The following is an 8,535-nucleotide window of genomic DNA, read 5'->3' as shown; positions in this document are numbered from 1 at the left end:
ATTTCTCCTCCAAAATGGAGGAGTAGAAGTAAATCAAAGAATTATCAGACGAACCCAACAGGGTAAATTACAAATCTTGAAGCTTTTTATCTAGCATTGGGGCCTATGATAGACTATCTTGGGCTTTTTTATTTTTTGAAGTTAGTAAGGTTTTGGTTCATAATTACAAATAAACTGTTATCTGCACTTTCTGCATACACTTTTAACTTTGGTTTCACTTTTTTTTGGCAAACCTTTTTTTTTTAAACTTCCTTTCCCTCTATTTCATGCTAAATGTGAGCATGCTTCAATAACCATGTCATATTCCTCTGTGAACCAAATTAGTTTATTGCTTCTTAATTCAGCCTTACTCAGGTTCTCAGGACATGGATAGAATGCAGGCAATTTTATTTTCCAGAATATAAAATAAATGCTCTCTAGTCTGGCTCTGAAGAGTCTTTTGAAAATCTCACATGGTAGGTGTCTACTGTATATGTTTCTTTAAGCATTGTTGTCTTTCAACTGTCCACAAGAATGACCCAGTTATCTCTTCTTAGAGTACTTGAGAGCTTTTCAAGCCCAAAGTTAACAAAGCCTTCCATATTCCTCTCACAGAGGCCTAAAAGCCACTTGGCCAATTTTATGAATCAAATATCTGTTTTTACTATTATAACATATCTTGACAAAACAATTAAAGTGAGAAAGGATAATGCTTTATTTTGACTCACAAATCCAGAGTGCACCTTTTATGATGGGGACATTGCTGAGATACCTGATCACACAGTCTGCAGTGTGGAAGCAGAATGCAGTGAATGCCTTACTCAGTGAAGTTCCTGCTTTTATTTATTTATCTTTTTCAGTTCAAGACCCAAGCCCAGGTAATGGTGCCACTGTTCATTATGGTGGTTAGTCATACATCAACAGGCTCAAGGGGTGATTCTTCATATGTATGTCCAGATGCTAACCTAGTCTTAAGAAGTACCAATACACCTGGAGGTTTCTCCTGAGTAGATATTCTGTCAACTTAACATTCATTTAATCATTACAAACATGCTTGTAGATGCGAGGCTTGTCTTGCAATAGGAAGCTTGCTTCTGTAGCTGCTACACGTGCTTAGACACTTTTATGTTTTTCTTACTTGTCTTTAACTTCCTCTCTTTAACTTAGTCTTTTTCCCTAGAGAGTCTATTTCTCTTGAGTATTTACAAATATTTTATTTTTTAACTAGTATCTGAAATGTTAGGTTTCATTTTGGGGTTTTCAAATGAAAATTTTGTTGATTTTTTTCCCCTTTTCTTTCTCTCATCCTTTGGTCTGTATTGTACATTCCCCCCTATAGCCTTCTTTCCATTCATGGCTCATGTGTTCTATTGTCCTTCCTTCCTTCTTCAATACCTCTCATGGTCCCTGTCATAGTTTCAAGAAACATGCACACACACACACACATACACACATACACACACACACACACACACACACACACACACACACACACACACGGGGCAGGTGTAGAACTACATATGAGAGAAAACACATGGCATTTTTATTTTTTCTGAATCTGGGTTCTATCATTTAATAAAATAACTTATAAATAAATTTCTCTCTTAAATTCTTGATGCTACACCATGGAGATCACTGGTAGAAGATAATGCTGATCTGCAAGAAGGCTGATGTGACTATAGCCCTGATCTTCCTTGTCTTCTCAATCATGGCAAGCTCTCCAGCACTGCCTCAGCAAGGCTACCCAATTTCACCACTGGCAGGAGGCAGAGTCAGTTCTCCTGCTCTCATGGCCCAGAGGCCAGTTCACCACAACCCTCGCCTCCAAAGTCAGATCCACTGTGCTGCCCAGTCAACATGCTTGACCTACTCTCTAAAGTGCTATAGTCGGCGAGGGGATAAGTCAGCTCTCCAGCTCCTACATCCTGTGCCTTCACCATTAGGGCCAGATTTACTGTGTTTCTAGGCAGGGTACAAGGCCCATTCTCTTGATTGTTACAGCCAGTGGGGAGTCATGGCTAGAACTCCCACTGTTAGGCTCTCAGACCAACTCTCCCCATTACCTCAAGTGGGGAGTAGGAGGGGTGGAGTACCACATCTGCACCCATGACACCACACGGCAGGGCCAGCTCTCCATACTCTGACCCTTGGGTACTCTTCTGCACCTCCTTGACCTGTGTCAAAATTATTGTGCTGACCAGGTGAGGTAGAGGAACTGCTCTCCTGAGTTCTGCAGCTGGAGAAGGACAGGGCCAGTTCAATCAATCTCATGACCTAGTGGTCTACCCTCCCAAATGACTCAGGGTTCGAGGGGATAAAGGGCATCTCATTCCAACCACCACCACCCATGTGTAGGCTACCTTATGGCAGAGAAAAGAGGAGTGGCAGGATCAGCTTTCTTGTGCTCTTACCCTCTGTGTTGGTTCATGTGCTCCCCAATCACATGGGAAAGCTCTGTTGTGGTGTTCAGACAACATCCAGGGACAGCTCTCCCAAATGCTGTCACCAATGAGAGGTAGGGCCAGGTCTCCAGAGTGCTGCAGTCAGTGAGGAGAAGCAACAGTTCTATACAGCCCCTGGACATCCATGTAGTCCCTGGCAGCTTCCGCAAACAAGGAAGTTCCCAAGTTCTCTAGTAAACTATGGACATTGACTCATGGCTCTCATGGTCCAGCTGAGGATGGGCCTTACCATGGACCCAGGATAGAGGGTTGGAGGGCTGGCCACTCAGCACTCACAATCGTCTACTTCTTTAAACTGTCTCCAGTTCTCTCTCTTCATAATGCTCAAGCCATCCAACTTCTCTTTCTCTCCAACTCTTATAAAGAAATTTTCATAATTAATGCTAACTATTCTTTGATGATTCTACCTTATGTCAATTGCCAAAAATAAAGCATTTAGACTAGGTCAGTCTGTCACCTCCTGAGTCATCTGGAGTGCACATACCACTTTTTCAAGATATTTTCTTTTTAGTCTACTTTTTCAACATATTTTATTTTTAGAGCAACTTTTCATAGAAAAAATATGATAAAAGCAGTAGAAAATTTCCCTATGTATGTGCTTCCATTGTTGTGAACACTTGCAACAGAGATGGTCTTTGTTACAGTGGATCAAGCAATTTGGACTATCTCTGTCTGTCATCTAGAGCCCATGATATATGTGACAACTCACTATGGGCATGTACCTTCTACAAGTGGATAAACGCCCAGTGGTATTTTTATGATTTGTATATGCTTGGCCCAGGGAGTGGCACTATCAGAAGTTTTGGCCCTGTTGGAGTAAGTGTGGGCCTGTTGGAGAAGGTGTGTCACTGTGGGTGTAGGCTTTTAACACTCTCATTCTAGCTGCCTGAAATTCAGTCTTCCAATAGCAGCCTTCAGATGAAGATGTAGAACTCTCAGCTCCTCCTGCACCATGTCTGCCCAGATGCTGCCATGCTCCTGCCTCAATGATAATGTACTAAACCTCTGATCCTATAATCCAGGCCCATTAAATGTTGTTCTTTATAAGGTTTGCCTTGGTCATGGTGTCTCTTCACAGCAGTAAAACCCTAACTAAGACAGAAGTTTGTACCAGGGGCTGGTATTGATGTGATAGGCCTGACCATGCTTTTCTTTAGAAGAATGTAGATTTTGGGACTTTGGATTTGGAAAGCAGTGGGAAGCTGTAAGTAGGGCTTAATGGACTGTCCTAGTAGAAATATGGACAACTTTGTTACTAAGAGTGATTTGAATTGTGCTGATCTTGCCCAAGAAGTTTCAGTGGAGAATTTCAATATGTGGCCTAGAGACTGTTTTGTGTTTATTAACTGCCATTCAGTGACTAGAATAAAAGCCAATGGGTTGGTTTTATTTACATTGCTGGTTTCAACCCTAGTCTCTCTCATACTGGAAATAGTCAGTAAACCATTTGGGAAAGAAAGAACAATTAATAGTGAGTGGATTGTCCAAGATGAGCAGGAGTGGAACCGGGATGCACCATAGACCTGGATACAGAAGGACCACCACTACTGTGTTTTTGCATGGTTTGAGTCTTGGAATACTAACAGTGACAATAGAATAAAGAAATGACAGACATATAGATACACAAAAGCTGAAATGGAGTGGTCTGAACTCTGATGGAGAAGCCACCGTTCTCTGGAAGCTCAAGGTTATATAAAGTTGAACAGGGAGATGAGGTTATTATATACAGCTGAAAAAGAAGGCCCAGTTATTATGTACAGATAAACAAGGAAGAAAGGTTATTCTGGAACCCAGTTCTAGCACTTCCTTTACAACTACACAATGCAGATGCCCTTTTACTACAATGAAGCTTTGTCTTAATAAGCTCAAGATAACTGGAAAATATCATAAGATGAATATGCACTTCAATGATCTAGTCTACAAAACCTTGTGGTTCAGCAACAGCACATGGTGGTACTCTTTGTTTCTTTTCAGTGTTGCTGAGGCTGTCCACTACTGCCCAGTATCTTAAGAGACAGAAGCTATGAATGACTAGTCCGATCAAATATCAAGATCAAAATCTTAACGGTGTCATCCTCTTAATATGTATCTGTTTTGTAGTGTAGAAAGTGGAAAATTTTGTAAGTGCAATCTCCCTAAGGCATTCTATAATTTAAGTTCGAAAAGCACCAAAAGAAAATTGTGCATTTTCCCCAATGTTAGTGAGGGCATAAGGAAACCTCTAAACTCGGCTGCTCAGTGGACAGAAAGAAAGGTTTACTTAAAGAAATTCAAAATTTCCATGGCTATCTCCTAGGGGGCAGAGAGAATAGAAAACTGGAGGGGAAGCTTTGCCAGTTTTAAAAGGATTGTAGAGGAAGGGAAGCTGTAAACCAGAATAGCCCAAAAGGTAGCATGAGGACGTTGGTATGTGTTGTAAGTATGTGTTACTAGGCAACTAGATGATATTGCTAGAGGTAGTCAGCTGGAGGGGCAAATCAGGGAGGTGGTAGCTCTCCCTGACAATCAGAAACCCACTCCAACAAGATTCTGAAGAATGCTAATTTTAGACTTTTGGTTGCCAGCCACCAATTTTTTTTACACATCAGAATCCAGCCTGAGTGGAGCCCAGACTCATTTTCAACATTATCAATGGTACTGCCATTCTTGGGTGCCAACTCAAAGCAAATACATAGTTCACAATAACATTGTTATTTAACTCAGGAATAAGAAGCTGTACATCAATTCAAGTCCTTAAAGCAATTAGGAAAGACAAACTACTATTATAAAGCAGTCAGGGGGAATTTATTCAATGTGGCCACTCCGGAAAGAGGGACAAAGAGATCCAATGAACTTTTGAGTCTATCTTCCAAATCTCTGTCCTGAAATGAGATGAATGTTTAAATAAAGTGACAAAAATATGCACATCTAAGCAGTTTCAGTCAAGGTATGGTCCCACCCACTACTGACCTATCATTAACTGGGCTTCAAACTTATCCACTATTATGGCCTGACTAGTTAGGACTGTGTGAATTAAGTTTCCAAGAGACAATTCTTCTTCTGACTAGCATCCTTTCCTTCCCCCAATATGAGGATCCTACAAGGAATTCTCATTTTTTTGGCAACCTTTGTTTTAATGGTCTGAAAGGCAGGTTGAAAGACAAGTGTCTCTTTAGAATACCTTTGTTTCTTCCAGGCTGGTTACAACACCATATCCTTATTAAATGCCACCACTAACTTGCTAAGCTCATCAATGCCTTTTTCTGTGTTTTGGAAATTAGTGGTTGGTTATGAAACCCACACCAGTAGTGTCCTGGGGAGATGTTTATTTAAGCATGTAAATATTTTTGTACTACCCTCATTTTTATGATGACTTTATGTCTGTTGATATCATCATCTCTCATTTAATATGCATGCAAAATTTTGTTCCCTGTGCTTGGCAAAGCATCAATGATATGCTACAGACTCATCATATCAAAGCCTCATTACCATAATAAAGGCCTGATAGCCAGATTTTTAAAACTTTATTTTTGAATATTTTACACACAATAGATTCTGGTCATATTTTCCCCTTCCTCAATCCAGATTCTTCATACCTACCCAACTTCATGTTCTTTCTCTCTCTGTCAATAAAAAATTAAACAAATAACAATGACCAAAATAAACATAAAATAAATAAGACAAAATTACCAAGTCAGGGTCTCTAGACTCCTTGACCCTCCTAAGACCTGCAGAGGTTCCAGATGAGTAGCAAGAAAATTGTTGCTTATCTCAAGTCCAAAATTAGGGATATTATCCCAGATATACTTTTAAATGTCTGTGTCTCATCAAGAATAACATATTCACAGTGTAGCACATCTTAAGTAAATCAGTTTAAACTTGTTGACAACATACATTTAATACATGTTTTAAGAATAGAAGACATGACTATGTGACATGTTAAGTATTTGGAAGATATTTATACAGACAGGTTAGAGCATTAAATTCTTTGAAATTTAAAAGGGGTGGCAGATATTTACATAATGGATCAGACCTTCAAGATTTTGTATCTGGCGATCTTTTGGACAAGAGTACTTGGGATGGATATAAAGGAAATTTAAAGATTAGAAAGGAGAAAGGTTAAGACTAAAGTTAGAGATACCCATGATCAAAATTGCAGTAAACTGAAAAATATACCACAGAATTTAAACCCCCAGACAGAATGTCAAGAAGCCCAATGCTTCAACCTTGGAGAGCATTGGAGAAGTAGAAGATCTGCCACAGCCACAGCTACGATCATGTTGAGGGGAGACACATGTACAAAAGGTTGAAGATTTTGTTCTGTTAAGACCAAAAGAAATTCCCCTCCACTGGATGCCAATGTGCCCTACAATGTGTCCAACACAATTGCAGAGTGGGATCTAGATTATGTTGACCTGACATCTGTGGATCTAGATGATGTGCCTGACAGGGGAACTGAACACATTGCCAAGATGGTGTCATTCTTGAAGGAAAGAAATTCAAGAATCTTCATAGAATGCCTCACCCCTGACTTCTGAGGAAATTGGAGAGCAGTTGAAAAGGTCATTCTGTCAGGATTATATGTGTGCATACACACTGTAAAAACAGTTCCAGAATTACAGAGGTATTCAGCTATGATTTTATTAGACATTCTCTATTGTTCTATGTCACAGACCTACAAGAAGTTACAGTGAATAGCACCAAGCACACTGCTCCTGGATTGTAAACATTGCAGAGTATAGCTTCAGTACAGTGGAAAAATACTTTGTAGGAAATAACTTGGGTGAGACACCCAAATGTATGCTGTCAGCCCTTAGGCTACCAGTAGGAAGAAAGAGACATCCAAGTGCCCATCACTAAGTCTACCTCAGCAGGTGCCCCTATGATGAGTAAATGCATGATAGAAAAATGGAAAGGAGAGAGTACATAGTGGAGAGATGGGAGAGAAAGTGACAACTAGAAGTTAGTTCATTGAAAAGAGAAGTAGAGAGGTGAGAGGACAGTGATGAGGAAAAGGCAGATACAAGGATAGATCACCTGCAGTGATAGAAAGGTGTGGCCCAGGCTACAACCAAGGGCCATGTCTAGGAACTTGCTGATACCCCATCCAGGTTCTGTATCTGTGACCTGTGTTGACACCAAAAGCCACTCAAATGTCAGTGATCTGGGCTGCATCCTGATACCTCGTGAACGTCCAGGGGCCATAATGATGCTGAGAGCTAAACTGATCTGAGAGGCCTATGCTGCCACCTGAGACCATGGTGTTATTCTGCCCTGAGTGGCAGCTGTTGATAATGTCTGGGTCTATGGGGCTGATGTGGCTAGGGTCTGGATTGATGTCCAAGACCCCTGTTACTACCAAAGCCCATGGGGATGTGTCTGGGTTGAGCTGCCACCTGAGGCTATGTTGAAGAACAAGCACTGTTCTAACTTGGCACTGCTCCTTACCATATTTGGCAGGCAGGTGAGCTAGCCCCAGGGGTAGGAGCATGGGAGAGCTGGCCCCATCCCTTACCAGCTGCAGCATTCTAGAGAGCCTGCCTCCCATCTCACCTGAGCAGCAAAATAGAGCTGGCCATGGTTGCATGGGTGCAGGAGAGCCTGACCTAAGGATAAGAATAGAAGAGCTAACCCTGCCTCTTCCCTGGGCAAAGTGAGAGGTGGGTTTGGTGACACAAGCACAGAAGAATGGGGGGACTCACCAACTCAGCTTCCACCCAGGCCCAGATCCAGGGCTCTGAGTTGGCCCACCTCAACATCCACCCCACTTATGATCTCCTGGACTGTGTGAAGGGGTACTCACAAAGCTGTAGGACCTCCATGACACAGGGTAAACACAGGATATCCAAGAGGAGTCCAGATAAGGATACAGTATTGATAGCAGAAGTTAGAGACCTCAGACTCGACCGACGAAACACTAAAATGAACATTTACAAATAAAGCTGCTTAGGTACATGTGCTACACTACAGCTTCCATGGCAAAACAATTTTTTGTTTGTTGCTTTTATTTCTATTTGTTAGTTTTGTTTTCTTTTGGTAGGGAGGTTTCAAGGGTGGAGGGCAGACAGGAAGGGACAGAGAGATGAGTGGGATTTGGTACATGATGTGAAATTCA

The 8,535-nt window shown here is 41.3% G+C and overlaps 1 pseudogene; it reads left to right on the top strand.

Moving 5' to 3' along the window:
• The first annotated feature begins 730 nt into the window (after positions 1-730).
• Positions 731-7,114, top strand: LOC116101246 (annotated as a pseudogene).
• Positions 7,115-8,535: the final 1,421 nt, after the last annotated feature.

This window comes from Mastomys coucha, unplaced genomic scaffold (assembly GCF_008632895.1).
Source record: "Mastomys coucha isolate ucsf_1 unplaced genomic scaffold, UCSF_Mcou_1 pScaffold21, whole genome shotgun sequence".
In the NCBI taxonomy this organism is placed as follows: Eukaryota; Metazoa; Chordata; class Mammalia; order Rodentia; family Muridae; genus Mastomys; species Mastomys coucha.
The sequence above is the reverse complement of the archived record's forward strand: the minus strand, read 5'-3'. Positions and strand labels throughout refer to the sequence as shown.